Below are 15654 nucleotides of genomic sequence, written 5' to 3' on the forward strand. Positions count from 1 at the left end.
TAAAATCTTGGGCTTTTTTGTACGTGGATATCATTCTAATGCTACAGGCAGTGTAGGTACATTTGAAAATCTATATTTATAATTGTGCAAAAAATTATATATATATATATATATATATATATAATTTTATCTTCATATATATATACAGGGTGTTTGGTAACAGGTGGGCCAAAATGTAAGGAGTGATTCTACATGATAAAATAAGACAAAAATCAAGAATGACAAAATTGCGTTCGAGACTTTGTTTATTAATTATAAATATTTTACATTTTGCAAAATATACATCAACTGTTACGATGTAAGTTTTTGTATACTTATGCGTCACAGTGTATTTTGACGGCGACTCTACCGATGTACCTTACGCACGCAAAATATCGGAAAATTGCCGTGCGTCAGGCGCCCTTAATGCGAAGTTTAAAATATTTATAATTAATAAACAAAGTCTCGGACGCAATTTTGTCATTCTTGATTTTCGTCTTATTTTATCATGTAGAACCACTCCTTACATTTTGGCCCACCTGTTGCCGAACACCCTGTATATATAATTTTTTGCACAATTATAAATATAGATTTTCAAATGTGCCTACACTGCCCGTAGCATTAGAATGATATCCACGTACAAAAAAGCCCAAGATTTTATTTTTGCAATCTATTTTATGAATAAAATAATTATTCATCAAACTAATAAGAATAATTTTTTTAAATTGATCAATATATTGGTTCAATTTATCGCGTCATCAAAGGAGAAGGAAAAGAAAATCTCCGATTATGTTTATTTCTTATCAATCAGATATTCGATCAAATGATAAATTGTCGATACTATCTTCGATTGAATTTGCTCGATTCCGAAGTCAAAGTTCACAACTTGAATTTTTATCAACATTTATAATGTAAAATTGTAAAATATAACTAATTTTCTTATCGTGCAAAGTCAATCAAAGATTAGATTGACAATTACAAAACAAAAGCATATGATTTTTCGAATATTTTTAATTATGATTGACAAATAAACGTAATCGGAGATTTTCCTTCTTTCCTCTTCGATGACGATAAATTAAACCAATACACAGATCAATTTAAAATTATTCTTATTACATATTCTTGTTATAATTTTATTAGTTTCATGAATAAATTATTTTATTCAAAAAAATTGCAAAATTATAAGTCCTGGGCCCTGTTCAGGGATTATCAACCTGGTGCTGTCGGCAATGCTGAATATATATATATATATATATATATATATATACATATATATATAATATTTTTGTATTGTGTTAGGCCTTACGCACAAAATAGAAAAATATAAAGAGTAAAAATACATATTATAAATTAGTAAGAGAGAAAAGAAAGTCTTTTACTTTCTTTCTTGTTTAATAATTATTTTTATTTCTAATAATTTTTCTGTTGCGTTGAGCCCTATTAGTACCAGAGATATATACGAATTGATACGTGCTGTTGATCACGTGTTCAACATGTCTAGTCATGTGTGTGCGTTTTGGCAGACAGAGACTCTTTCTCGCATATCGCGACACGCGATTGTTTGAACCGCTCTGCGCAGCACATGTACGCGATCAGGCCTGTGCACGTTACCACATTTCCGGCAGCGAGCACGAGCAATTGTTTCAAGAAGTACTGTTGCTGTGTGATTGTAATACTGATATTCTTTCGCGCCTAAAGTTTTGTGAGCTGGTGTATCTTTTTGAAGAGATATCTCCTCTGAAGAGCTGAGAGAAAAGCTGATATCTCCTCTGAGCTGACTTCTCCATATTGCATAATTGTGTGCATAGTTTTTTCAAGTATTAGACGAAACTTTTTTAAAGTAAGTACAATCATATTAATAAAATACACATATTTATAACTTTCACTCTTTTTTATTGTGTTCAGTGTTAGTCTAACCTCTAGCTTTGACTATGGATAAGTTAAGGTTTAAAGATAAAATTAAATTTAATAGAAATCTTAAAAATAAACTAAATCGATCTTTAGAACTCATTAATAATAATTCTGTATTTTTTAATACACATATCAATAACATCACAGAAATTGTAATTGATAATAATATTGCTACTGATAGTTTAATATTGCCTACAAATTCATGCTGTAATAATAATGTAAATGTCAATATTCCATACAACAATGAGTTAGTAGATAGTTTAATATTGCCTATAAATTCATGTTGTAATAATGATATAAATGTCAATGTTCCAAATAATGAGTTATTTAATAATGATGTCGAAGAATTACCGAATAATATTGAGTGCAATAATAATGAAAATAATATATCGTTAACCTCAAAATTAGCTGTATGGGCTGTAAAAGCCCATATAACAATATCGGCGTTAGGAAATTTACTTCCTATAATACGAGAAATACCGGGATGTAGCAATATTCCAAAAGATGCAAGAATAGTACTAAAAACACCTAGTAAAATAATTGTAACACCTTTAGGTTCCGGGACATATTTTTATTTTGGTATAGAAAAAACGATAAATTTATTTTGTATAAATCATAAAATCAACTTAGAACGAGATGAAGAGTTTTTATTAGCTGTCAATACTGATGGTTTACCGTTAAGCAAAAGTTCGAATAGTTCGTTTTGGCCTATTTTATGCTCAATCAAATCAATAAAAGTTCTTATAAACCACATATTTTTAGTTGCTTTATATCATGGTTCGGAAAAACCAAAATCTGCTAATAATTTTTTTAAAGATTTTGTAAATGAATGTATTCATCTAACAACTAATGGCATATTAATAAATTCTTTTTGATACAAATTCAGAATTTTAATGTTAATTTGTGATTCTCCAGCTAAATCATTTGCTTTATTTATTAAAGGTCATACAGGCCATTTTTCATGCACAAAATGTGAAGAAGAGGGTGAAATGTTTAATCATGTATTACGGAGACAGAACGTTTTTGCAAAAGAACTGATCATACATTTAGAACTACTGCTCAACCGGAACATCATATTGGCAAAAGTATACTATTAGGTATACCTAACTTTAACATGATAGATAATGTACCAATAGATTACATGCATAATCTTTTATTAGGTGGTATGAAAAGACTCCTTTGTCATAAACGGTATGACTGGATTTATGGTAAACCACCCCATAAATTACGAGCTCGCGATGTAAATAAAATTTCAGAAAATCTTCTAAAATTAAAGCAATACGTTCCTTATGAGTTTTTTTTAGAAAAACACGTTCTATAATTGAGTGTAAGAGATATAAAGCCACGGAATATAGATTTTTTTTGCTCTATTCTGGTCCTATAGTTTTGAAAAAGGTTTTATCATCTAAAATTTATAATAATTTCATAACATTAAGTCTTGCTAGTTCTATAATGATAAGTCAATGTTATTCGAGAAATGAAGATTATGTAATATATGCTCACAGTTTGATGAAACACTTTGTCTGTCAGTCTATTCAAATTTACGGTCCGGATTTTGTATCACACAACATACATAACTTTTTGCATTTAAGCGACTGTGTAAAATTATATGGTTCACTTGACAATTTTAGCGCTTTTCCTTTTGAAAATTATATGCAACAATTAAAGAAGAAAGTTCGTAAATCAGCTCAGCCTTTACAGCAAGTTATATGTACATCGCGTGCTTGAGGAAAGTAATATTGCTCAACATAACTTTAATAATATCTAATATAATATAAGTGTTCGATATACGACCTATATGATTCACGCCGGACACCGATCGCGGTGATATCACTGTTTTCGTTCTCGTATCATCTCGGTGAAATTCGGCGTATTCCGAAAACACGGACGAGTGGGGAAATGAGCCTCGACGGTTTCCATCGATGTGTCCGTGATATACTTCTGTTACAACAGTCGCGCGAATAACAAGTAAGACCTTCACAACAACCGGCGAGCGAACGAACGAACATTGTACATCGATCTACTCGGCACCGCAACAATAAATCTCGATCTTGAGAATTAAATTTGATTGCATATGTTACGTGGATTTCCCCGTCACATCACAGTTTGGCGAGACAATACAATTAAGAGAATTACGGACATCAAAATACTCGCATCACGCATACGAGATCACATTTTCTCGTACAATAAGCGATTAATAATATAAGCGAGTAGTTTGGGCACTTATGGTAAAGTATATATAAATTGTCAGACACAGACACACACATACACACACACACTATATTGTGTATTTGTGTAACAAATATATATTTTATAAATCTTTTGTATATATTTATATATGTATAGCAATTATATTACATAAGTAATAGTCATATATATATTATTTATTAAGATAATTTACTTTTTAATTAAAAATACAACTACGTATTTATTTTTCATTTTTTTAATCAAATTTTAATCGACTTATATATTTATATACTTAGTTGTTACTTTAATTTTAATTAATACTAATTTAAATAATTATTATTTTGCAGACACTTATAAAAAAACGCATCAAAAGGCAAACAAAACCAAAAGTACAAACATTCTTACTTCTAATAATGAAGAGTTGAAAGAGAAAAGAAAACGTAATACAAAAACTAAAAAACGCAATAACAAATCTGAAAGTGAATCGTCCTTCTCTGAAATAGATAGATCATCATCAGATGATGATGCACTATATCCTGACGTTCCAAATTTTAACGAACAAATTGACTCAAACAATAGTAAGTAAAAAATATGATGTTGGTATAAGATATTATAATTATGTAATAAAAAATTCATTAAGATTATATTTTGTAAAAAAATATTTATAATAAAAATAATTAATATTAAAAAATACAGAAATATAAGAAAACATATAAAAAACAAATAAGAAAAATTTAAGATTTTAATTGCACTTTTTCTTGATATAGCTTTAAACCAGTACTTACTTAAAATTTGTAACAGCTATTAATGTAGAAAAGAGAATATAATTATATGTAAAAAGATATATATTTAATTTATATTTTTTCTAGGAAAGAAAAATCAAATAGAAAATAACACTCATAAGTTCAAAGTTACTGTTGATACTATTTCTAATTCTGGTACTAGTACTTCTATTTCTAATATTGTTGAGTCATATCATAAAAACCCGGCTTTGGAATTAAATTCTGGTAAGAAAGATAGTTCGTATAATATATTATAATTTATTACATAAGATATACGTATATATTGTAATAAAATAAATACAATTTAAAAATTTAAAAAAATGGTATACATATGTAAATAAAATATTTAAAAAAAATATTACTAAACAATAATTTATAATTAATTATTTACATTTTAGAATTTGGAAAACGGATTTGTAGAGAATTACACATTCTCAGTTTGAAAATGGATGATATTTTCGAAGGTATTAATGTTCTACTAAAAATAAAGCAGATCTAGTACAAAATGTTGTATGTAATGAAATTCCCGAAATTATGCAATCATTTCCTGTAAATGATAATTCTTTGGCTGAATTGGAGAACTGGTTAATGACATCTGAAAATAATAAAACAATTTTGGTAAGAGAAATTAAAATATTCTTTCTACTATTGTAAATAAAGTATAAATAGTATGACAAATTATATGTATATATATATTTTAATAAGATAATTTATACTCAATTTAGTAAAAAGAATATTTTAACTTGATTATATGTGTGTATAATTGTATCTTATATTATTATATGTAAATATTTTATAAAGACTACATATTTATTTACATATATATATATATATATATTTTATATATATAATTTCAAGATTTATAAAAAGATCGGTAAAAATTATATTATATTTAATATTTAATATTTGTATTTTATATTTTTATATTATATTATTATATTTAAAATATAAATAAATATAATGATCTTATTGTTTTAGTCTCAAAATTTAAGTCGCATTGAAGGATGTACCGTTAAAGAAATCGTTCAAAGAATTATGTATCGCATTTTTACCTACGAAGTCGGTATGTCTTACTCATGGAAAGGGGCAAAGAAAAAGAAAGTTTTCAAAAATTTAGCTGTAACGTCTGTAATTCTCTGTAAGTTGATTTTATAATTTTTATTTATTAAATTATGTTTTAAAGTTTTTGTTTTTTCCAATTTTTTTAACAAAAATAAATAATAAAGTGCTTTTTAAATAAAAATATATTAAATAATATTGCTTAATATTTTAAAAACAAGAAAACAAAAATATTTAAACCCATGTAGAATTTTACTACAAAAGTAATAATATAAAAAAAATTGTGCCAAGTGAAAGTAGAAACTTGTACCAGTGGAAAATTAAAATTGCAATATATATTAAAATCATACAAATTTATTGAAATTTTGACCTAACTGGCCAATACAATTCAATTAGAAACACTACGTTTCGACCCTTAGGTACGGGTCCTTTTCAAGTGTAACTGCACAATAAAAATATACAATGATTAAGATATGAAACAATAATTTACAAAATTGTTAACAAAGAAATTTAAAATAATATAAAAAAAATGTAATGTACCTTTCAAGATGTTGATTCGACAGCAGTAAAATTACTAATGTTAAACCGGAGACAAATAAATCAATTTAAGTCAAACGTTAAAAACAATAATATCAAAGTTTGACAATACAACGAAATAAATAAATAAATAAATAGACAATCATATACTGTTGATCAACTTATCATAAATCGGATTTAGATTTTCTGTGTCCTTTTGCAAATTAATGTTATTCTTATATTATTTAATAAAAAACATCTCCGCTAATTCTCTCTTCTTTCTATGTTTTTCGCAATGCAAAATCCTAGGTTCCATCCACTTAAAATCATGGTCATATTTTTTTCGATGTTTGCTAATTACGTTAAAATTGCTACGATGTTGTTTAATATTTCTACAATGTTCGTTTACGCGTGTAGCTAATTGTCTTTTTGTTTGCCCTGTATATGTTACATTGCAATCGTTACATTTTATCAGATACACGTCAGTTCTTTTCATATGATTGATCTTATCTTTACCTCTCTTGATTAATCTATTTAATTTTTTCGGGATAGTATAAACAATGTCGAGGCCACATTTTTTTAACGCAATACTCAGATTTTCGCTCAAGTTTTTTATATAAGGTATCGGTAACAATGATGTATTAAACTTTTTACATCTATTGTCATTAACCATCAAATATTCTCTACGGTGTTTTAGTTTTCATTCTCTTCTCAATATGTAGTTCAATGAAAGGTTTCGGGAAGCAATTGTTGACCAAAATATCCGTAATAATTCTGATGTTATTAGTGTGAAAGCATTCATTTGAGAGTAATAAAGCTTTGTCGACTAAACTTCTAATCGTGTTGATTTTGTACTGAAGGGGGTGGTTAAAAAGGAAATTTAGATATCTACCAGAAAAAATAGGTTTTCTGTAATTAAATTGTACTGGCCAGTTAGGTCAAAATTTCAATAAATTTGTATGGTTTTACTCATCACTGGCGACTTCATTAATTTTATCGTTATATATTAAAATATATTTTAATTGCAATAAGTTTTAAAGTAACAAATAATTAAATTTTAATATCATTAGAATATTATTTAGCAGAGCGCCAAGTTTTTTTAACTAAAATTTTATTTTTTTCTAGCCACATCATTTGTTTTATTTTTTTATTTTATATTAATTATAAATTTGCATAAATTTTCAAATTTTAAATATAAGAGTTTTAACAAGGCTCTGTAATATAAATATAAATTTAACGTATAAGACGGGCAACAAGAGCCAAATCGCGGATGACAATGCGTTATCCTAACGAAACTAAATAATTTTTCGTTAGAATTAAATACCGGTGCACAAGGCACCAAATTTTTACTTGGACACGGCCAAGATTTTAAATATGAAATAATCTCATATTTTGAGATTTAATTTCAATACCCCTTTAACCCCCCTACGGAAATAGCCTTTCAAATTTTAACTTTTTGTAAAAATTTTTATTTATTTGCGCAATTTTAAATTTTTACTAGTTCATTGTACGACTCTATATATGTTTGCAATTTTAATTTTCCACTGGTACAAGTTTCACTTCTACTTTCACTTAGTGCAATTTTTTTATGTCATTACTTTTGTAGTAAGATTCTACATGGGTTTACAATAGATAATTTTTCATATAATTCTTTACATAAGTTTACAATGATTTATTTTGTATAGAATTCTACATGGGTTTGCAATGATTAAGTTTTCATAGAGTTCTACATGAGTTTGCAATGATTAACAACTAAGACTAAATTACGGCTCTGTAATTTATTAAATATAAATCTAAAATCGCAAGAAAAGCGTAAAGAGCCATACGCGGATGTTGCTGCGTACATTTTCAACAAAACTAAGTTTTCATTGGAAATAAATCGTGTACAAGGCACGTATTATTCTCGGTGTATTACCAAGACTTAAAATTTTTAAGTCTTGGTAGTAAACACGCCGGCAAATAGGCATCATTTAGAGTATAAGCAGAGAAAGGTATAAAATCGAAGAGTCTGAATAGCTTAGTTGGAAGAGCAGTCGCCCGGCAAGCGAAAGATCTCGGGTTTGATTTCCGATTCAGCGACTTTTGGATCTAGATTTTTCTCTCGCAATTATTTATTTATTTCCGTAGGGGGGTTAGGGGGTATTTTAAATTAAATCTCAAGTATGAGATTATTTCAAAAATTTTAAGTCTTAGTAGTACACCGAGAATAATACGTGCCTTGTGCACGGTTTATTTCTAACGAAAACTTAGTTTCGTTGAAAATGTACGCAGCAACATCCGCGTACGGCTCTTTACGCCTTTCTTGCGATTTTAGATTTGCAATGTTTAATTTTTCATAGAATTCTACATGAGTTTTGCATGGGTAATTTTTTGTTACTGGCATGCCGTTAACTGGGCGCCTTTCTTACCTTTTTTCAGAAAAACATCAAACAAAATTTTTCCAAAGTCTTAAACCGAAAACACTTAAAAGTTATACAAAACTATTTTTTTTTTTTTTTGGTATTGTTAAAATATTTACTTTTTTGTTCGTCAGAATAAATTCTTTTAATTGTTCCAAATAATGTCCTGTCCATGAATCAAGCAGTAACAGACTTTTTTCTCTTTCGTATTTCGTCTTTATTTTATTTCTCAAGAACTAATTTCCGCAACATAACTTTATTATATTTATACATATATAGTTGAATTTGGCGTAATACATAAACTTTAAAATATATATAATTTTAAAATTTTCTCAAAATATAAAAAAATATTGAGTGGGAAAGGATAGTTTGAAAAATTATATCATTTTTTAAAAATCCAAATACGCCATTGTAAAGTACATTTGAAGCCAAACTTTTGTATAACATTGAAATCTTTTATATTTCTATTCGTCTCGACGATATTTGCTTCGGAATGTAAAAACAGATTTTTCGACGATTGGTTGCACCTCTAAACCTATTTTTACCAGTAACAAAAATGGTTTCGTTATTAGACCTATTACCCTAAAATTGTGCTGAGTTTCAAATTTTTAAAATTTTCAACTTACCGAACGTTCCTTGTCAGCCAAATATAAACTTGTATCAATTTTGCAAATTATTATTTGATTTGATATATAGAATCACTTTTGTATTTTGAAGGATGCATAGTCAAAACGATTTAGTCCTGATATTAAAAGGATTAAAAGTCGAAAAATTTGGCCCGGGTCGAGACATTAAAATGACATCAATTTTTAATACAAGATCTAAATCGTTTTGACTAGATTAGATCTGCAAAATTAGAATCTGCAAAAGTAATACAAAATATATGGCTGAGTAGCTTTTTTAAATATTTAAAATAATAAAACTTTATTTATATAATACAGGAATTTTGAATCGGCCAATAGAGCCCAAGCGCGAAAAATTAATTTTTCGGAACTGTATCTCTTGGTTTGAGATTACTAAGTTCCATATATAAATTAATCTCAAACTTACATATGGAGAAAAATAGGCGAAAAAAATATAGGTCCGAAAAGTCCCTGAAGCAGGAATCGAACCCGCGTCTTTCACTTTCCGAGCAACTGCTCTTACCAACTAAGCTATTCAGACCCTTTCGATCCTATATTTTTCATTTGCCTTTTTAGTAGATGTTAGTAAATAACGCCATGATTAGGTCCAGGCGTAAATAAAATCAGATAAGAAATATATGTCGGCTCTCAATATTATTAATAATAATAATACATAAATTTAAAATCAGCCAATGAAGCCCAAGCGTTATTTACTAACATCTACTAAAAAGGCAAATGAAAAATATAGGATCAAAAGGGTCTGAATAGCTTAGTTGGTAAGAACAGTCGCCCGGAAAGTGAAAGACGCGGGTTCGATTCCCGCTTCAGCGACTTTTCGGACCTATATTTTTCTCGTTTATCTTTCTCCATATGTAAGTTCAAGATTAATTTATATATGGAACTTAGTAATCTCAAACCAAGAGATATAGTTCCGAAGAATTAATTTTTCGCGCTTGGGCTCTATTGGCCGATTTAAAATTCATGTATTATTATTATTAATAATATTGAGAGCCGATATATATTTCTTATCTGATTTTATTTATATACTTTAATTTTTATTTATTTGGCGCAGCTTTTTGATGTCATAATTATTTTATAGAATTTTTTATATAACTGAATTTTGTAGAACAATTTCTTGTGGGACAATTTCTTAGTAATTAAAAAATAACATTGTTTTTTTTATCATAATATTTTTACTTGGCGCTTTTTTACCTTTTTTTAAAAAGGTAAGTTATTTTATAAAAGTATAGTCTTACATTTATTTAAATACATTTTCTTGCAATACAATAGAAGCTTCTTTGCAGCATTAAAATATTTGTGTCGCATTATATCTATTTTGACCTATTTAAATTTAAAATTCTAATAATATCCGTTGAACTTTGATTTATTTAAATCTTACATTTATTTAAATACATTTTCTTGCAATACAATAGAAGCTGCTTCGTAGCATTAAAATATTTGTGTCGCATTATATCTATTTTGACCTATTTAAATTCAAAATTCATATAATATCCGTTAAACTTTGATACCGCATGCAATGTGTTAATTCAAATTGAATGAATAATCTATTTTATTTTGCATATTCTATTTTGATAAATAAAAAGTCAAGGTTTTTAAGCTTATTAATATTTATAGTTTATTAGCATTTACACTTTACACATACACATTTATTAGTATTTATACCTTAAACATACACTATTTTGAAAATTTTATTAGTTAATTTGCATTATATTAATAAAAAATGTCAGGGTTGGGAAAGTTACTTTGTAAAAATAACTAGTTACAGTTACAGTTATCTTATTGAAACAGTAACTAGTTACAGTTACAAGTTACCAATTTTAAAAAATAACTCGTTACAGTTACAGTTACTCAAAAAGTAACGAGTCGTTACTTTTCAATTACTTTTTAAAAATAATTATACATTATTTTAAATATAAGGAGCTTACATATTATGCACAACTACAGTCAAGTATTTAAAAAAATTCTTGAATGTAATATTGATCGATTTGCTTGCGACTTTGCGATTACCATCAATGTATGAACGACCTTTATATACAACAGTAAAAATAGTTATATATGGTAACTTACTAAATAGTAATCGCAAAGTCGCAAGCAAATCAATTAATTATTACATTTAAGAATTTTTTTAAATACTTGACTGTGATTGGTCGATTGTAATTATGTGTTGTATTATTTTATGTACACAAAATGAAAATTTTAGGTAAAAAGTTAAATTATATGAAGATCTATATATATATATATATATATATATGCTCCTGTTATCAAAATTTAATTTAACAATATAACGGCTACCATACTTAAACGATACTTTTAACGAATGTTTCCAAAAAAAGTAATTAATAAAGTAACTGTTAAAATAGTTACTAGTTACTAAAAAAATGTAACTAAGTTACAGTTACAGTTACAGATGGAGAAAAGTAACGAAGTTAAGTTACAGTTACCGAAAAAAAGTAACTGTAACTGTAACTTCGTTACAAGTAACTCGTTACTTCCCAACCCTGAAAAATGTTATACATAGTGTCAGATAATTTGCGAACAACCTTTCATGGGCAGATAAAACATAGTGATAAATATAAGGCCAACTTATCGAGCAGGTAGAGCACGTTAAACTAAATAGAAAAGTTTTATACCATTTTGTTAAATTTGCAATAATTAATGAGTTATTAATTAAAATATTTAACAAGGGGAGGTCGCGGTTGACTCTTCACGAATTTTGATCTCCTTTGGTGTGGTGAATGTACATCGAAAAAAAGTCGATCCGTGTTCGAGCTTTTCGTTCAATGCGCCTTCTAAAAAAATTTTTTTTTCCTCGGATTTGGACAAATTGCCAGGTTCGTTATCAGGCTTAAAAAAAGATACACTTTCGATCTGTGCCGCTAGTCTAGTGGTAAAGCGCAAGAATAGTAATCCCGGGATTCCGCGTCCGCGTTTAGGACTTTGGGCTGCCATAATTTTTTTTTATTTTTTTACATATTTTTTTATTATTTTATAACATGTATTATTTATTATGATAAATAAATATTTGGCATACTAATAATGTTAGAATAGAATGTATATTCTAACATTATTAGTATGCCGAATATTTATTTATCATAATAAATAATACATGTTATATAAATATATATACAATAATAAAAAAAATATAAAAAATAAAAAAAAATTATGACAGCCCAAAGTCCTGAACCCGGGATTACTATTTTTGTGTTCTGCCACTGGACTAGCGGCACCGATCAGCGAAAGCGTATCTTTCTTGAAGCCTGATAACAAACCTGGCAATTTCTCCAAGTGCAAGGAAAAAAAAAATTTTTATTTAGAAGGCGCATTGGACGAAAAGCTCGAACACTCAATTTTTTTTTATGTACATTCACCACACCAAAAGAGATCAAAATCGGTGAAGAGTCAACCGCGACCTCCCCTTGTAAGCGAATAAACAGATAGAAAGCGGTAGGCCGGACTTGGTGGGCATGCCGGACGGCTTATTTGTTATATGTCGCTGAGTCTCAAACGTATTATCTTACTTTTCGGCGCCGCTACATTGCTCGCCGTTCGCTGCGTGACGCCGCCTCTCGATCAGATAATGCTTCTTTCTACTTATTCGCTTAGATATTTTAATAAATAACTCGATAATTATTGCGAATATCGCAAAATAATACAGCACTTTTCTATTCAGTTTAACATGTTTTATCTGTAAATTAATACAATTGTTGCTCGTATATTGAAAACAAAGTGATAAATATAAGGCCAACTTATCGAGCTGAATATTCGAGATGTTCAGTCAACTACCATTTATTACATGTATAAATTATAAAACTACAGTCATTATATTAAAACTAACGCAAATTACAATCATTCTATAAACGTTTCGACCGCACGCGGTCTTCTTCAGTACAATTATTGAAATATAAATTCTTACAATTCACATAATATCGAAATTTAATTATAGTTATTCAGAATCAAGAGTTTTTGAGCAATTAACGCGTGTTTCAATCCGTCCTGTCCAACAATGTTCGCCTCGATATGATCCCTGATTTTGTTCAGATCTCGGATAGTTTCATCGTTAATATGCGAGAAATTAACCCGTTCCGTAGGCGCTGCGATTAATAAAAAATTACCGATCAACGTATGTCCAAATTATAATATGTATCCCCTACAATTGGTAGTATGCTTACCTATCATCGTTCTTCTTGACAATTTTGCTACTTATTAACAGTTATTAAGGATGACACATAACAAACCAACAATACAGAAAGACAGCTCATTTTAAACTCTACTTGATCGGAGAGCGTGCGTGTTTATATATGATCTAATATCTATGTTTTACTCGTTAATGTCCTATTTGTCCTATTATTATTTCTTGTTCGCTAATATATCCAAAATATCAAAATACGACTCGCTAAGTAACTCACAATCAGTATCTTTGTTTAAATTTAGTCCATTTTTTTGTTCCTTGATATGTAGCATCTCAGAAATGAGTCTTTTATAATAATTATTTTCGTTGTCCATGATCTTAACATTGTCCCAATTAAAAGTATGATGTTCATTTATTATGTGTTCAGAAATTACTGAATGTTTCGTTGAGTCCAACCTAATATTATTTTTATGTTCTTTTATTCGCGTCTGCAATTGCCTCTTTGTTTGGCCTACATAAGATGCATTACAATTATTGCAACTGAACTTATAAACCACATTCGAATTGCATGGATGTTTAGTTTTATCTTTCTGCGCTTTAATAATATTATCCAGTTTGTTGAGACATCTATACCCTACCATACAATTTTTATTTTTTACCGAGGAAACAATCATTTCTGAGATCCCATCTATATACGGAATGACAAAGAATTTTTTATTGACCGAGTCATTTCTTATACTTTTTGTTCTTTCTATGTTGGCCTGTCTCTCTATAATGCTCCTTAGATATGATGTGTTCTATCCATGATTAATTTGTTGCTCCCCTTAGATATGATGTGTTCTATCCATGATTAATTTTGGTTAAAAAATCAGATCAAGAGGGTAACCATTGCTTCTGAGTATATTAATAATTAACTCCAATTTTTATTAAAAAATAGTGGATGCGATAGCAATAGACATCTGTCTACAAGGTTATATATTATTCCAATTTTGTGGCATAATGGGTGGTTTGAATAAAATGATAACGTCCTTCCTGAGAAGGTTTCTTTTTGATACACAGTCTATATATATTTGTTATAATAATTTTAAGTGATAAATCTAAGAAATTCAAGCTATGGTTAACCTCTTGTTCGACCGTGAATTTAAGTCTTTCATGATAGTTGTTAAAATTTTCACAATCTGAGTCATATTAGTCATAGAGGTGGCCACTATTATGTCATCCACATAACGAAAATAAAACAAACATTCCAAATTCACGCTTTGAGAAATGTATCCTCAAGATCTTGCATAACCAGGTCTGCAATAATTGTGATAACGGTGACCCCATAGGGGTCCCAAACGTCTGTTTATAATTATGTCATCAAATGTAAATATGTAGAAGTCAATATGAATTTTATACCCCCCAAAAATTCGTTTTTCGGTATTTTAGTATTTATTCCAATGTGATCCCATCTATCGTTAATACCGTTAATCGCAAGATCCAGAGGAACGTTCGTAAACAAAGACACCACATCCAAGGAAAACATCCTATCATTCTCATCAATCTTTTTACCAGACAATATGCTGTACAAATCAAAACTATTATTAATATGACTCTTCGCTTTGGGTAGGCTAGTTCGTAAGGTGTTTTGTAAAAACGAAGCCAGCGAGTATAGAGCTGTATCAACCGATGAAACTATGATTCTAACTGGATAGTTTTCCTTATGGATTTTAGGTAATCCATACGCTTTTGGAAGGAGAGAATCACTACAACGTAATTTATAATATTCGTTTTTTGAAATATAATCTTCCTTAAGCCATCTCTTCAACAAATCATTCAAATCGTTCTCTATTTTTTTGCACGGATTTTTTTTAACAATAGTGTAAGTGTTGACATCTTTTAAAACGTTTTCCATTTTGTTAATATAATGAGATCTTTCAATTGCCACCGTAGCATTACCCTTGTCCGCGCGTGTGAATAGAACATTCGGATTGTCTTTACAAAATTTTATTAAATCTCTGTGTGCACCAAGTAATTTTTGTTGACTTACGTCATTTTTATCCTTCGTG

The 15654-nt window shown here is 28.6% G+C and overlaps 1 long non-coding RNA gene across 6 annotated transcripts; it reads left to right on the plus strand.

Annotated features, from left to right (window-relative positions):
- Positions 1-1517: 1517 nt before the first annotated feature.
- Positions 1518-15296, plus strand: LOC114940656 (uncharacterized). 6 transcript variants are annotated; one of them, XR_014925130.1, is made up of 6 exons: positions 1518-1819; positions 4425-4655; positions 4947-5084; positions 5258-5477; positions 5838-5997; positions 6167-6702. It is a non-coding gene; the product is annotated as an uncharacterized LOC114940656 (long non-coding RNA). The 6 variants fall into 6 exon arrangements; XR_014925127.1 differs by lacking the exon at positions 1518-1819 and adding an exon at positions 3088-4118 and having other exon boundaries at positions 6338-6702; XR_014925128.1 differs by lacking the exons at positions 1518-1819; positions 6167-6702 and adding exons at positions 3089-4118; positions 15216-15296.
- Positions 15297-15654: the final 358 nt, after the last annotated feature.

Source organism: Nylanderia fulva, unplaced genomic scaffold (genome assembly GCF_048542155.1).
Source record: "Nylanderia fulva isolate GAGA-0341 unplaced genomic scaffold, ASM4854215v1 Scaffold304, whole genome shotgun sequence".
Taxonomy (NCBI): Eukaryota; Metazoa; Arthropoda; class Insecta; order Hymenoptera; family Formicidae; genus Nylanderia; species Nylanderia fulva.